Genomic DNA, 16,636 nt, shown 5'->3' with positions numbered 1-16,636 from the left:
AAGGATAAGTGAACCTTTCAGTGACTAAACTGTGCACAGTGGCACACTTCATTTTCTTCCTGGTCATTTTTTGAGTTCTGTGTAACAGAGGGAATAAAACATCATGATTTCAAGAGTTTGCTTAAAAAAAAAAGCAGTCTTATTCTCTCTAGCTACCTTTACATTTCTCCAGCGGCACTTCTGTCTTTTATCCTGTATGACAATTAGTGAATAGCATCAGTTGTAAGATTACAAGCATTTTCTCTCTAAGGATGCACACACACTCATACACACTTTGGATGTTCTACAGTGTCTAGAACAGGACCACAAGCATAGTTGCTTCAATAAAAGTCTGTAATCACATACATTCAAATATGAGAACTACGTTATATTACACAATTAGAAATTTTTTCATTGAATTTAATAGCATTCATTTGTTCTAAAACTCACTAAGCACCAGCTTTGCATCCAGTACTGTACTGAGCACTTCGATTTCAAAGATAATAAGCAAGCTGCCTGTCCTCCTACAGCTTACATTGTGAGAGGAAAGGATTGGCAATTATCAATCACGAAATGACTCACTGTGCTGGGAAGTGTCACATGTGCTGCGGGGGACAAGAGTGGCGAAGAGTAGGACAGGGAGGAGAGAGCAATGCACCAGCATCCTGCACGCACAGAGTGGACTCCAGATGAATAACACCAGGCTGTATTAGGAAGGGTTTTCCGGAAGCAGGATGTATTTTCTTACATTTAGCTTGGATTTCTACAATGTCAGTTCCTTCTTTTATTACTTAAAAGTTGTCCTGGCTACTGAGCCTACCCAGTGACTGTAGCCAGAATGAAGGGAAACTGGGGAGCCACGGAAAAAATGAGAAGTTTGAGGAGGGAGTTTATTGCCAAAATCAGGCATCAGCTTAAACATCATCTCCTGAGCAGAAGAGATACTTGGTGATACCAACATGTAGAGTGCAGAGGAGGAAGTACATCCAATTATTTAAAGCTAGGGACCAGAAAGCATGGGCCGTGGGAAGAAATAATGATACGCTGATTTCTTTCTGATGAAAACGAGTGTGAGACAGTGGGGGGGCATTGTCTCTGTCACTTGTCTACTTGACCAACTACCTTAGCAAGTTTTAAAATCTATTTTTGAGTGAAATCTTTACTCATCGTGTCTTAATCTAAAAAGTGTGGAGAATGTTACTAGTCTTGCAGGATTTGGGGGAGGAATAGCACAGAGGTAGACAACTTGGTTAGGTCACACGATGTTTGCTTATCATCACTGTAACCTTATTTAATACCTGCCATTTCTACTTTGGGAGTCAAAGAGAGAGACCTTGTTATCTACCGTGTGCTATAGCATCTGTACTTTGTTAGAAAGACAAGTTCTCAGACAAAACTCATGCCTATTTTGAAATTCTCAGAACAAATTCAGGCCTATTTTTATCAAAATATAGATTTTAATAAACATACAGAAAAAAAACAACCCCATCAAATAGTGGTCAAAGAATATGAATAGATACTTCTCAAAAGACGACATTTATGTGGCCAAGAAACATACGAAGAAAAGCTCATCATCACTGGTCATTAGAAATGCAAATCAGAATGACAATGAGATACCATCTCACACCACTTAGAATAGCAATCATTAAAATGTCTGGAAACAACAGATTCTGACGAGGATGTGGAGAAACAGGAACACTTTTATGCTGTTGGTGGGAGTGTAAATAAGTTCAACCATTGTGGAAGACAGTGTGGTGATTTCTCAAGGATCTAGAAACAGAAAAACCATTTGACCCAGCAATCCCTTGACTGGGTATATGCCCACAGGATTATAAATCATTCTACTATAAAGACACATACACATGTATGTTTATTGCAGCACTGTTTAAACAATGCCCATGAATAATAGACTAGATAAAGAAAATGTGACACATATACACCATGAAATACTATGCAGTCATAAAAAAGAATGAGTTCATGTCCTTTGCAGGGACATGGATGAAGCTGGAAACCATCATTCTCATCAAACTAACACAGGAACAGAAAACCAAACACGGCATATTCTCACTCATAAGTGGGAGTTGAACAATGAGAACACATAGACACAGGGAGGGAAACAGCACACACTGGGGCCCGTCAGGGGATTGGGGGAAAGGGGAAGAAGAGCATTAGGACAAATACCTAATGCATGTGGGGTTTAAAACCTAGACGACAGGTTGATAGGTGTAGCAAACCACCACGGCACATGTATACCTGTGTAACTAACCTGCACATTCTGCACATGTATCCCAGAGCCTAAAGTAAAAGAAAATAAAGTAAAATAAAATATTTTACTAAATGATGCCTACAATGGATGCAGAATTATAAAAGTTTTCAAAAATTACCTTCAAATCACAAAAGAATTTTGCTCACACAAAGATAATATATATTTCTCAATAAATACATTATGAAATTAAGTATATTTTTATGACTTCTCACCTGAACAGAATAAAGCAACCTTTGACACCAGCCAAGAAATAAGAAAAAAATACACAAACAAATACAAAAGCATGCCATTCTCATGGATAGGAATAATCAAAATCATTAAATGCCCATATGCCCAAAGTAACTTATAGATTCAATGTTATTCCCATTAAAGCACCATTAACTTTCTTCACAGAACTAGAAAAAAACTATTTTAAAATACATGTGGAACTAAAGTAAATCCCAAATAGGCAAGGCAATCCTATGAAAACAGAACAAAGCTAGAGCCATTACGCTACCCGACCTCAAACTGTAACACAAAGCTACAGTAGCCGAAGGGCACGTTAGACCAAGGGGACAGAATAGAAAACCCAGAGATAAGACTGCACATCGACAAGTATCTGATCTTCAACAAACTGGACAAAAGCAATGAGAAAAGATCACCTATTCAATAAATGGTGCTGGGATAATCAGATAGCCATATGCAGAATATTGAAACTGGACACCTTCCTTACACCATATACAAAAATTAACTCAAGATAAATGGAAGACTTAAGTATAAAACCCCCAAACTGTAAAAACCCTGGAAGACCACCTAGGCAATATTATTCAGGACATAGGCACAGGCAAAATTTATGACAAAGATGCCGAAAGCAATTGTAACAAAAGAAAAAATAACAAATGGTATCGAATTAAACTAAAATGCTTCTGCACGGCAAAAAAAAAAAAAAAAAAAAAAAACAAAAAAAACAGCATCAAACATACATTCTGCAGAATGAAGAAAAATTTTTACGAACTATGCATCTGACAAGGGTCTAATATCCAACATCTATAAGTAGCTTAAACAAGTTTATAAGAAAAAAACCCTATTAAAAAGTAGGCAAAGAACGTGAACAGACACTTCTCAAAAGAAGACATATATATGGCCAATAATTATACGTAAAAAACCTCAATATCATGATGATTAGAGGAATGCAAATCAAAACCACAGTGTGATACCATCTCACACCTGTCAGAAAGGCTTCTATTAAAAAGTCAAAAAATGATAGATGCTGGTGAGATTGAGGAGAAAAAGAAATGCTTCCACACTGCTGGTGGGAGCACAAATTAGTTCAATCATGTGGAAGACGCTGCAGCGATTCTTCAAAGACCCAAAGACCAAAAAAACCATTCAACTCAGGATCTCATTACTGAGTATACACCCAAAGGAATATAAATCATTGTATTGTAAAGACACAAGCAAATGTGTGGTTACTGCAGCACTATTTATAATAGCAAAGACATGGAATCAATCTAAATGCCTATCAATAATAGACTGGATAAAGAAAATGTGGTACATAGATGCCATGAAATAATACGCAGCCATAGAAAGAATGAGATGATGACCTTTGCATGGACATGAATGGAGTTGGAGGCCTTTATCCTTAACAAACGAATGCAGGAACAGAAAACCGAATACAGCATGCTCTCACTTACAAGTGGAACCTAAATTGTGGGAATACATAGACAGACAGAGAACACCACACACTGCGGCCTATCAGAGGGTGGTAGCTGGAAGGAGAAGGAGGATGGGGAGAAATAATGAATGGGTGCTCGGCTTAATATCTGGGTGATGAAATAATCAGCAGGACAGATTCCCATGGCACGTTTACCTATGTGACATACCTGCACATATACCTCTAAACTTAAAAGTTTATATATACCCATAAGGAAGATATTAGGAAACATCTAACTGAAACTTGAAGGACCGAAATGAGGAAGGCGCAATTAGGAATGACCCTGCCTGGCGAGGCCTCCCCATCTGGTTCCCATCGGAGTTTGAGCCCCTCCCCAGGGCCGTGGGAACACGGGCCTCAAGCAGGCAAAGGCTCTTTGGATTTGAAACGCAAACCCGTGCGGTGAGCCCCGCCCAGGCCGCCTCCCGGCCGCCGCCTGCCTTCTGCAGAGCAGTGAGACCTGGCGGCTGTCTGGAGGGTCTAAGCGCGTTCGGAGTTTCTGCTTTTCTGCGCGTCCGTGTGCGATCTTCTCACAGCCAGAAAAGCCATTAATGTGATGACAGCTCTGAATGATCTGTTTGCTGGAAAAGCTTTTCACTCCACTTTTAGAATCCCATCACTTGGTGACTGGAAATCACCCAGGGCCTGAGGACGTAGAAACCGCCCGCACCCCTGCAGACAGACGCCTCTCCCGGCGGGGGCCGCAGTTCCTCCCCACGCTCCTGTTTCGCGGCTTGATTTGCCTCCGGGACGCGCTGACATTGCCCTAAGCACAGTTCCTAAGTGATCGTGTGAGTTTGGGTGTGTTTTGTTGGACTCGAAGGGAGTCTAATTTCTTTAAGTTCTTTCAGCAGTCTGCTTTTACCACAAAGTCCGTGTGTTTGAATACACAGTAACTCTAATTGGCAACATAACTTTTCGCCTAATTAAGCATAATTCGGCCATAAAAGAAGCCACAGGGGCTGCGCAGCTGGCTCTGTGGCTTAGTTGGCTAAAGCGCCTGTCTCGTAAACAGGAGATCCTGGGTTCGAATCCCAGCGGGGCCTTGGGGTGTCTTTTCCCCCCTTTCCCATTTCAAAAAGGGCCATCTGTTTTTGTCTATTTATGACAATTTTGTAGTCTATAGTACTTAATCACAATGTTAAATTCACTGCATAGAGCTTTAATCTCTCCAATCTCTCCTCATTCCACCTGCATCCTCAAAGACCATTAGTTTCTGATGATCTATCAGTTATATTGGAATTTAACCAAACTCGGGGGTTCTAGTTCAATTACGGATTAAAAAATCTCTAAAATGAAATTGTAAAACTTTTAATTCAAAGCATTAAAAAATATATTCTTCTGGTTTCTCAAACTCCAAGTAATCTTACTTAAATTCTACATGGATGAAAAATGGTTGCAATTTATGGAACATTTACTAAGTTGCACTTTATGTATTTTCTCACATACTTTTAATTTCTAGAATACTCACTGAAGTAAATATTATGCACACTTTACAAATTAAAAAACGATGTATCAGAAAGAAATAACTTGCCCAAATCTTAAAGCCGATAAATAATCAACCTAAGATTTAAATCCGATATTTCTCAGTTACTTAAGTTAAAGTTACTTAAGTCAAAGTCTCAAGTAACAGATAATCTTATTTATAAAAATGAACAATATCCAGTGTCATTTAGAATAATAGTTCTTAAAAACTGTATGGTAAATGAACTCATTAGATTATCTAATAAAACCTTTTGTCTATAAACACACAGACAGACACACACACATACTTATGGACAATGTTTGCATATTCTTTTGAGATTTTCCCTAACCTCCTTAAGTTCTTGGATATCCATGTGCCACTGAAAAAAAAATCCAAGACTTTCATAAATCAATAAACATTAAGTCACAAATGAATGTTCAGAAAAAAATAAGCTGTTTTAGGGAAAGGGGACATATTTTATTTCTTGACATTAACTTTGATAAGACTAACACTCCCTCTCCTTGATTGATTTAGCTTCCAGTTCATCTAATACAGAATGTCAACCAAAAGGAAGTGGGAATGTTTGCTGAATACACACCTGACAAAGGCAGACTTCTGCTTTCCCTGGGACGTGAAGAGAATAGAAAACAAAATGAATGAACTGCTTTTTTCCAACAGTAACACGTATTATTTTCAAAAATTACTTCCTGGATTGCATTGGGGATTGTATTTGTTTATTACGACGGTCATCATATAGTACCACAGACTGGGTGGCTTAAACAACAGAAATTTATTTTCTCACAATTCTGCAGGCTAGAAATCTGAGATCACAGCGTCATCAGAGGGAATGTCTTCTAAGGCCTCGCTCCTTGACTTGTAGTTGGCTTTCTTCTTGGTGTTTTTGCCTTCATATGTCTCTCCTAACCTCTTCTTTTTATAATGACATCAGTCACATTGCATAAGAGCACACCCTAATGACCTCATTTTAATTTAATTACCTCTTTAAGGATTTTACCTTGAAATAGAGTCACATTCTGAGGTACTGGGGGTTACAAATCAACAGAAACAGATGAATTTTGTGGAGATTTCAGACCATAATAAGGCTTAAACAACTATGAAATTTTCTTCAAACAAGTTTGTTTATTTGTTCATCCACTTGCTATTTTATTTATTCATTGGCCCTTCCTCCCTCCCTTCCTTCCTTTTTCAGAAACAAATTCCAATAATCCAAATAAAAAATTATTAACAAACTGGATGATGAAATTATGTTTTATATTAAGCCTGACTTAAGAAAGCCTCGCTGACAGAAAAATTTCATTTGGAGATTCCCAGTGGGAAATACAGAGTAAAACGCTGTGATTATATAATGGACATCGCAGAGTAGAAGCCCGATGGAGCTTAGAGAAAGAGAAAGGACAATCCCTATGCCTCTGAAGTTTGAGACACATTTGTCTTCTTTCCCTTCTTTCCTTCATTGCTTCTTTTCTTGCTTCTTTCTGTGCTTCCTTTCTTCCTTTCTCCCTTATTTATTTCCTTCTGTCCTTCCTTCTTTTCTTTCCTTCTTTCTTTCAGTTGAAGTATAAGTCTATATATAATACTATGATTTATGAGTGAATTCAGATCAGGCACCATCAGCTAATGAGTTTTAGACAAAATATATTGTTTCCTTGTTCAAAATATTTTAAGTCAAAATAAATGGCACTTGCAATTTGTTTTTTATTGAAACGCCACCTGTCATTTACCCAGGTACGTACTTCCTGTGGCTTAATGTATTCAACAGTCAGAGTTGTCTGATACAAGTTCCACCTTCATCCAACTTTTTGGTTAAATTTAAAAAACGGCCGGGTGCAGTGGCTCATTCCTGTAATCCCAGCACTTTGGGAGGCCGAGGCAAGTGGATCACCTGAGGTCAGGGGTTCGAGACCAGACTGACCAACATGGAGAAACCCCGTCCTTACTAAAAATACAAAAAAATTAGCTGGGTGTGGTGATGTGTGCCTGTAATCGCAGCTACTCGAGAGGCTGAGGCAGGAGAATCACTTGAACCCGGGAGTCAGAGGTTGCAGTGAGATTGGCCAGGCTGGTTGAAATTGCGCCAGTGTGTTCCAGCTTGGGCAACAATACCAAAATTCAGTCTCAAAACAAAGAAACAAAAAACACTTGTACTTACTTTCTAATTTTTTTTGCAAATTGATTAATAAATAAGGAGCTCCTTATTTATTTTTAATAATTTTTATTTTTATATACGCTGAAGAGATGTTTACAGTTTATTCCTGGTTTTGCAGTTTGTCAAAAGACTATATTAAATTTGACCTATGCAAATGAATTAACATTTTTATTCATCAAGTTTTTTGTGTGCCTTAAAAAGGCCTTCCCTATACTAACTTCAAAAACTTTAATTTTATTTTTATCAAAAAACCAGCTCCTGTTTCTTAGCCTCTTAACCCCACAGTATTCATATTTAGCTTCTATATTCAAAATACTAAATAGATCTCAATTGTTCAATCTTACCACATAAAAATTTAATTTAATCCTTGCTTAGGCAAGGGAGAAATGTAAATAGAAGTGCAGACTTGGCTGACCGTGGTGGCTTATGCCTGTAATCCCAGCACTTTGGGAGGCCAAGGCCAATGGATCACGAGGTCGGGAGTTTGAGACCAGCCCGACCAACATGCGAAATCATGTCTCTATTAAAAATACAAAAATTTAGCCAAGCATGGTGGCATATACCTGTATTCCCAGCTACTCAGGAGGCTGAGGCAGGAGAATCGCTTGAACCCGGAGGTGGAGGTTGCAGTGAGCCGAGATGGAGTTATTGCACACCAGCCTGGGAGACAGAGTGAGACTCCGTCTAAAAAAAGTGCAGACTTTCACTAAACAAAGCAAGAGCCAGAATTATTATAGAATTTGGGAGACAGTGGCCTTTAGTTTGGTTTTATTCAATCCAAACGAAGCAGCGTCTTGATGGAATCAAAGCAAAGCAGGGCTATGAGTACAGCAGTTAACATCAGGCCTGAGCTGAGAAGAGGATTCAGATCCTGGTTTCTGGAAACTACAGAGTTAAGATTAATATTGACAGATGTGCCTGAAGACGCTTAATGAAATTTTGGACTTGGTTGGAAGTTAAGTCTGAGGTTTTATGTCAAGGTCATAGTCAAAGTGAGTGTCAAAGTCAAATTTATCAGACCACGGGGCTCAGATAATCTAGGCAATAATGGAATGGTCCATTCTTACTGATATGATATGATGCTGATATGATTTCCAAGAGCAAATTTTCTCAGCATATTATTTTAGAGAACACCACTTCTTGGCCTGTGTTTATTGCAGATGCTTTCTATTTTACAAAAAGAACTAAGGAGATGCTAATAAAAGCTGTTGACTTTCCCCCTGTTCATAAACATTCCTAACCAACTTTCTCCAGTTAGCTAAGGACTCTTCTCTGCCTACAATTTCTCCTGATCGCCTTGTTAGTTGCACACAGCCACCCACTTAGAAATGAGTCATACTGGCTGGGTGCTGTGGCTCACACCTGTAATCCCAGCATTTGGGAGGCAGAGGTGGGGGGATTGCCTGAGGTCAGGAGTTCAAGAGCAGTCTGGCCAACGTGGTGAAATCCTATCTCTACTAAAAATAAAAATAAAAACTGGCTGGGTGTGGTGTTAGGTGCCTATTATCCCAGCTACTCAGGAGGCTGAGGCAGGGGAATTGCTTCAACCAGGGAGGTAAAGGTTGCAGTGAGCCGAGATCACACCACTGTACTCCAGCCTGGGTGATGGAGCTAGACTCTGTCTCCAAAGAAAAAAAAGAAAAAGAAAAAGAAATTAGTCATATTTTTTACCCACTTTTACCAGTAATGTTCTTTCTATTCAACAGTTCTCTTTAAATACGATCATTTTTCAAATAGAAGGAATTAAAAACAAAATACTTGGTTTTAGGCTGGAAACCTAGAAGCACTGTGAAAAAAGATCAAAGAGCTGTTGAAAAAACAAAGGGCAGAGTGGAAACAAACTAATCATTTTTTTCTGCCTAACCTCCTTTCTTACCCCTCCCACTTTCCGGAAAAGGAGTAACTGCACCAGGGCCTGAAAGACCTTAGCAATAATTGTGAGCAATAGCTTTGCTCAATAGCACATCCATTGAGCAAGAATCAGCACTAAAACTTCAACACCTAGTGGAGACACCGGGGATCGAACCCGGGACCTCATACATGCAAAGCATGTGCTCTACCACTGAGCTATATCCCCAGAGATGTCAAGAAGTGGTACCAAAAAATGTTTTTGTAAAATATACTATATTCGATTCCCCCCCCCAAAGTAAGTTTTAAATAGTTTGTTGTAAAAGAATTGTGTGAATTTTGCAGGTAGGGAATGTGAGAAAGAAGATTTATGTAAATCAATGTCACTAGGTCCTTTAGAGCAACTGGAAACTCACCAGGCCCACACAGAACAAGTGGTTGCAAAACTGGCTTTTATCCTAGCAGGATTATGTATATGAGTCATTCAGATCCAGAGTCATTTGAAATGGCCAGAATTTAAAAAGTACAGCCATAGATGGTTACAGCAAATTTCCACTGGGAAATTTCCTGATGTATTATACAAAGTCTAACTGTAATCAGGAGACAGTTCAGCGGGGTAAAGGACTGGGATAGATTCACCTTGTAAGACGTACGCAGTCTCTGGCCGGGTGCTGTGGCTCACACCTGTAATCCCAGCACTTTGGGATGCCAAGGCTGGAGGATCATGAGGTCAAGAAATCGAGACCATCGTGGCCAACATGGTGAAACCCTGTCTCTACTAAAAATACAAAAATTAGCTGGGCATGATGGCAGGTGCCTGTAGTCCCAGCTACTCAGGAGGCTGAGGCAGGAGAATCACTTGAACCTGGAAGGCAGAGGTTGAAGTGAGCCAAGATCATGCCACTGTACTCCAGCCTGGGCGACAGAGCCAGACTCCATCCAAAAACAAACAAACAACAACAACAACAAAAACCCAGTCTCAGGTTTCAGGCTTGGAATTATCCACAGACCAACCCTTGTCCTGATCTAAGAAGAATCCCACTCAGAAGATTGGGTGAGTAAACCTGTATCCTGTTGAATAAAAAGTATGAGAGAAATGTGAATCTTGAAGTGTAAATCTGGGTTACAAAATGTGAGAAACAGATTTCAGTGTCAGGGAGTGGATCTCAAAATGTGGTCCTCAGAACAGCATCAGCATCACCTAAGATCTTACTAAAAATGCAAATTCTCTGGGTCTACCCCAGACCTATGAGTTAGCATCTGAGGGGTAGGGTTCAATAATCTGTGCTTTATAAGCCTGAGGGTGGTTCTGCTTCATGCCTAAGTTTGAGACTGCCGATTAAGGTGTTGATGAATACGACAGTACTCTTGCCTTTCTTTTCTTTTTTTGAGATGGAGTCTCACTCTGTCACCCTGGCTAGAGTGCAGTGACTCCATCTCGGCTTACTGCAACCTCCGCCTCCCGAGTTCAAGCAATTCTCTGCCTCAGCCTCCACAGTAGCTGGGATTACAGGTGCACATCACCATGCCTGGCTAATTTTTTGTATTTTTAGTGGAGATGGGGGTTTCACTATCTTGGCCAGACTGGTCTTGAACACCTGACCTCTTGATCCACCTGCCTCAGCCTCTCGAAGTGCTGGGATTACAGGCGTGAGCCACCGCATCTGGCCCTGCTGTTTCATTTTCTAACGATAACACAGAAATCAGGTGTTTCTAGCGTTTAAAACTAAAATAATTTGACATCTTAGACCTGAATTTTTATGTGTGTGTATTAATATAAATATTTAAATGTGTGAGGAAAATAAAGGTGATTTTTAATATATTGTGAAAACAGTATGTGACTTTTAAATTACTTGTATATTAGACAAAGTACAAACAGCAGCAGCAATTTCTGTTTATATTTGAAAGCCTTTGTACATTAAAGAATGTATCCACCATATTAATAGAAGAGGAGTCCGAAGAGAGAGAATATGCTTCTGGACTTCAGTTATCTTCCCAATTTTGGTTGTTTTGAAGCAGCAACGTTTGTCTCAGTGCACATGTAATTTGGGCTTTAGAGAGGATGGCCACTAGCTGGCTTCCTAGAGAGTTTAAACTTATGTTTCTTTAGTGTGCTGTCCATGGTTAGTTTATGGAGTAGTACGTGGGTGAAGCAACCACAAAATATTTTACTAATAAACTGTTTACAAAATAAATTTGCACTGTTAATTTTTCTGGCTCTGTTTTTCTCCATAGAGTAAGGACAAAAATCATAAAATAATCCTGATTTTTTAAAAATTATGCAACATAAGGTGTCCTGTCCTTGACAGAAGTCTTGTGATGTGCGTTGCATCTGTGTCCCAGCCCAAAGCTCATCTGGAACTGGAGCAGGGGCCTGGTGGGAGGTGATTGGGTCTTGGGTGCAGTTTCCCCCTTCCTGTTCTCCTGATAGGGATATCAGATCTGGAGATCTGGTCGTTTAAATGTGTGTGGCACCTCCTCCACCCCCCTTTCTTCATCTGTCATGGTAAGATGTGCCGGTTTCCCCATCGCCTTCTGCTATGATTGTGGGTTCCCTGAGGCCTCCCAGTCATTCTTCCTGTTAAGCATGTGGGACTGTGAGTCAATTTAAACGTCTTTTCTTCATAAATTACCCAATCATCTCAGGTAGTTCTTTGTTCCATTGTGAAAACAGACTAATACATATTGGCTCCTGTGTTACATGGGCAACCTCATTTGAGATCAGCCTGCTAGCATTGCAAGAAAGTGCTTTGTATCAGGAAAGTGGATAAGAGGGGGAATACACGAATTCACTTTCAGCAGTGAATTAAGGTAGAGAACAAGAAAGGGTGCAGATATTTTGAAAAAGAACAGAAGTTGAAAAAGTTTCACACAGGGGCAGTCTGAGAGCTAGTAATTAGTGTGAAGACACAGTCCCACAACTCAAAACTCTGACTGAGCAGGATTAACCAGGAACGGAGCCTGTGATTTTCAGAAGCAGGATTAACTAGGAATGGAACCCACCAGACTTGGCCAGGTGGAGAAGTAAGTGGAAGACGATAGGAACTCATTCTGTCTGAATTTGTAGTTCTCTGGGTCAGCCCAGTGCAGGTGCAGCAGGATATGGGCTTAACTCTTTCTCCCCAAACCTCCCACCCTTGCTGGTAAGCCAGGACATCACCCAGTTTGGCTGCCAGAGAGGCTGCAGGAACCTGGAGGGAGACAATGGAACAGTGCTACTGAAGACTCTGGTTGCTTACACCCTGATCTTCCCGTTAATCATTAAGCAAATTGAGCTGTCCTGTTTCCAGCTGGGGAAAAAACAACCAAACAACCAAACAGCTCCACCTCCCAAAGCCTCCTAAACGTGTTCATGTCCTAAAACAAACAAAACTGCTTTTTTTAAAAAGCAAAAAGCGACATAAAGCAGATCTACAGGTATTTGCCCTGCAATGCAAACACACCAGGGATTGGACTTAAGACCTCATGCCTGCAAACCATATGCTCTAGAACAAGTCACACTGAAAAAAGGGAGAAAGGGATGAAAGGAGGAAGGGAGGCAGAAAGGAAGATTTGTTCTCTAATCTTTACAAAAGTCTCTCTCAAAATATTAACTGAGAGGGCTGGGGGTGGTGGCTCATGCCTATAATCCAAGCACTTTGGGAGGCCCAGGTGGGTGGATCATTTGAGGTCACGAGTTCGAGACCAGCCTGGCCAACATGGTGAAACCCCATCTCTACTAAAAATACAAAAATCAGCCAGGCGTGGTGGTGGGTGCCTGTAGTCCCAGGTACTTGGGAGGCTGAGGCAGGATAATCGCTTGAACCTGGGAGGTGGAGGGTGCAGTGAGCTGAGATCATGCCACTGCACTCCAGGCTAAGGAAAAGAGTGAGACTCTGCCTCCCTCCCTCCCCCCACCCCCCCAAAAAAGTTAACTGATGGTATGAGGGTATCTAGTCTTGCTTAATTCTGGGAACACTTTTCTTAGACTGAAGTCCGGTTAGTCTTTCATAAATACTTATAAAGTGCCACTAACCACAGACTCTCATTGCTTCTTTTTTTCTTTGCTCTTGGCACAGTTTCTACCACGGTCCTCTCGCTGCTCCCAGGCTCTAAGCTGAACTGTCCAGTGCAAGACTCCACTCAAACATCCAATCGCTAGTAGCCATGGCACAAAGGGCACGGTCTAAATCAGTAAGTTTATGACCCCCCACCCCCTTGCAAGGAACTCCTTACATGTGGGGAATAATCGGAATCCCAGATTCTCACCCTGAATGGAATTCAAAGGCCTAAAGGTAAGCAGCTCCCAGGTGGGTAGGTGAACTGCACGTGCTGATGGGCATTTAGACCTGGTAGTGCCCAAGCTGGGGGCAGGAGGGGTGCTGGTCCACTAAGAATTTGGAAACATCGACCATTTGGGGGTCAATGAGGATAATGTAATTGTTATTATGTCCTAGTCTCGTTCCTTATCAGAATTCATTAAAAAAAAAAAAAAAACCCGCATCCACCACTAAAAATGGGCAGATATTACCACACATAGATTGGAGAAAGAGTTATCAGCACATCCATTTTTTCCATGTCAGGGCCTCATGTCCAACAAAGCCACAGGCTTCACTCCTGGGGGTGCCCTTTGATCCTCTCTTACTAGAACCCAAAGACTGCTTTCTCAGAAAGGGCTAGGAGAACGAGGCCTCAGTGCACCGGTCAAGACCTACTTCCTGTGCTCAGAAGCGAGTTTGATGTTCTTTGATTCTCTGTCCTCCAGCTTCATTACTGAAACCGTTCTTGAGGTTTGTTCTTATCCGCCTTACCCTATCCCAAAAGCATCACCCTGGCAACATTCTAGGAGCACTCAAGCCTGTTTCTCTCAATCATGCCCTCAGTTAAAAAATCGGTAAGGAAGAACCAAGAGCTCCTCTGAAGCTGCTGTATCCAGGCCACCGAGGCCTGCTCTGAACATCTCCCAAGATCCAACTACTAGCTTCTTTAGCTCCGGCAACTTTAATGTACAGTTTGAAGGCAGTATGAAGGCTGTATTGCTGACTGCTAGCGCCCGGCTTGCCCTCCCGGGGATCTTAGTCGAAGGACTTAAAGGGTGCTTTGCTCCAATTACAGGGCCAAAGAAGTCTCCCCTTGAAATGTTCCCCTCATTCCCTGGTGTCCGGGTGGGGAGAAGGTCATTTGCACTCTTGGTGCCTTCACTGGATGTGCCAGCCCGTGTATAAGCTTATTTTCTGGAATCGAACCTTGGTTACGGTTAAAATTTTACTGTCACAAATTGCGCAAATGTACACATGAACACAACGCCTGGGAGCCTTCCCGAGATCTTGGATGAGGCCGGCACAAGCCAACAGGGTCGTTAGCATTGGGTTCTAGCTAAGCTGGTTTCCTCGGGGGGTAACACAAAGCAAAACAAAACCTCTTGACCCCTCACCCTCACCTGTCGGGACATTTTAGTTCGGAATGAACACGGTGGTCTGAGTAGGACAGGAGCAAGAGACTCCAGGAGCCATTCGCATTTTCACTGTCCGCCCCAGGTGTCCCCAGGCGTGAAGGTTTCATCTTTGAGATAAGCCTGTGACCCAAAAGGATCAATCAGTCAAAGACTTGCCGGCAGGGAGAAGAGGGAGGGACACACGCGGCTGACAGTGGACCCAGCATCAAAGGTGCCCCAGCCACAGAGCCATAGAAGCCGGGAGAATGTTCAGGGCACCGCAAACGCGCGCCTGAGGCGCGGCCTTCGCCTCTGGGTTCCAGAAGGATCCCTCCCCTTTGGCGGAGGAGGGGGTGTCTTGCGTTCGGATGCCAAAATTTCAACCGCGCTTATCCCAAACGACGTTCGCAACGCCTTTCAAGCGCAACCACTATCCCACATCAGAGCCAAGCGCCCTCGAGCACCTGCCCGCTGAGAGCCCAGGCGCCAGATGCACCCACTGGCAGGATGTCCCAGGGAGCAGCGGGTGACCCGGGACCGAGGCGGGAGAGAAGCGGGCAGGGAAGCGGTGGTTCCATTGGAAGAGGTGACTGCAGCCCCCAAGGCGAACTGCGGCAGCACACCCTCTTCCTCCCACTACAGAAGAGCGAGCGGAGCGAAGGGCCTCCCAGTTACGGGCGTTCCTCCTCTCTTGAGGTTTCTGAGATACGTCTTCCTCCCCGGCTCGAACCAGGAAGGTGGAATTTGGATGAAGGGGAAGGGGCAGCTGTGGTCTGGCCGCTGCCGCGGACACCGCGGAGGGCTCCTGGCCCTCAGAAGCGCACCCCGATACCCCGCTGGGGCGGGCGAACTCACCAATTGGCGCGTTAGCTTCCCGGCCCGACGGCAGCCGTCCCGCTCCCCATCCCCAGAGGAGAGACCAGCCTTTTGCAGGAGAATCAGGAGCGACTCCAGGTGCGAGGCGACTTTCACTAACCACGCAGGTCCGCGCAGTGGACGGGGATTGACATCCCGAGAACCTGCGTGGGTCTGTGGGTTACCAGCGCGTCCCGCGGCCCAGACCGGCGGGTGGACGCCCGAGTCAGGTCATGCAGAGCACTCCGCCCCCGTCGCGGTCTGTTAAGGAACCGCCTGCGGCCGCGAGGAGAGGCGGGTGCGGGTGGAAGGGAGTCAGCCTGAGTTGCAGCCACGCGCGGCCAGAGAAATAAACAAAGAGCCAAAGGTTGCACCCTGCAGTTCGGCTCTGTTTGCTTATTTCTAGAGATTTATATTTCTTTATGTTGTGGCCTCTCTTACTCAATGCCAACGGTTTCACCTTAGCTTTTGCCTCTTTTTCATATTGGTTTTCTATTCTCCCTTCCCCTCCTCGACAAGGCTGCGGCCAGACGTGTACGGGAACGCGCAGGGCACCCAGCGCTTGTGTTTTCTCGGAGATTTCGAGTGCTCCAGGGGACCTGGGAACATCCACGCTGACCACAGACCAAGGCTTGTTCCAATAACCGGAAGAGAAGGTCCTCCTCCGGGAGGTGAACCGGAGAGGACCGGGAGTCCACGAGGTGGAGGAAGGCGCGGATGAAAGGCGGGCAATAGTATCGCTGCCCGCCACGCTTGTGCGGTCAGGAAAGAGAACGGGAATGAGAGGAGGGCGGGGCGCAGTTTGGAGATGTGGGGCGGCCGCAAACGCTGGGAGCTCCCGGGTAGGTCCACTGACCACCCAGGCTGAATCCTAAGGCAGAGACGAAGTTTGTTCTGCGAGGAACGTTAGCCCGCTGCAACCGCGATCTGCAGGTGGAAACGAACCCCCC

General features: G+C 43.2%; 2 non-coding genes across 2 annotated transcripts; one reads left to right on the top strand and one right to left on the bottom strand.

Moving 5' to 3' along the window:
* Positions 1–4,910: 4,910 nt before the first annotated feature.
* TRNAT-CGU lies at positions 4,911–4,984 on the top strand. Its single transcript has one exon. It is a non-coding gene; the product is annotated as a tRNA-Thr (tRNA).
* A 4,591-nt stretch (positions 4,985–9,575) lies between these two features.
* TRNAA-UGC lies at positions 9,576–9,647 on the bottom strand. The gene has a single exon. It is a non-coding gene; the product is annotated as a tRNA-Ala (tRNA).
* Between the last annotated feature and the right edge of the window lie 6,989 nt (positions 9,648–16,636).

The sequence above is a fragment of the Sapajus apella genome, unplaced genomic scaffold, assembly GCF_009761245.1.
Source record: "Sapajus apella isolate SASKATOON/1434 unplaced genomic scaffold, GSC_monkey_1.0 scaffold210, whole genome shotgun sequence".
Taxonomy (NCBI): Eukaryota; Metazoa; Chordata; class Mammalia; order Primates; family Cebidae; genus Sapajus; species Sapajus apella.
Note: the sequence above shows the minus strand (reverse complement) of the source record. Positions and strands in the feature narration are given on the sequence as shown.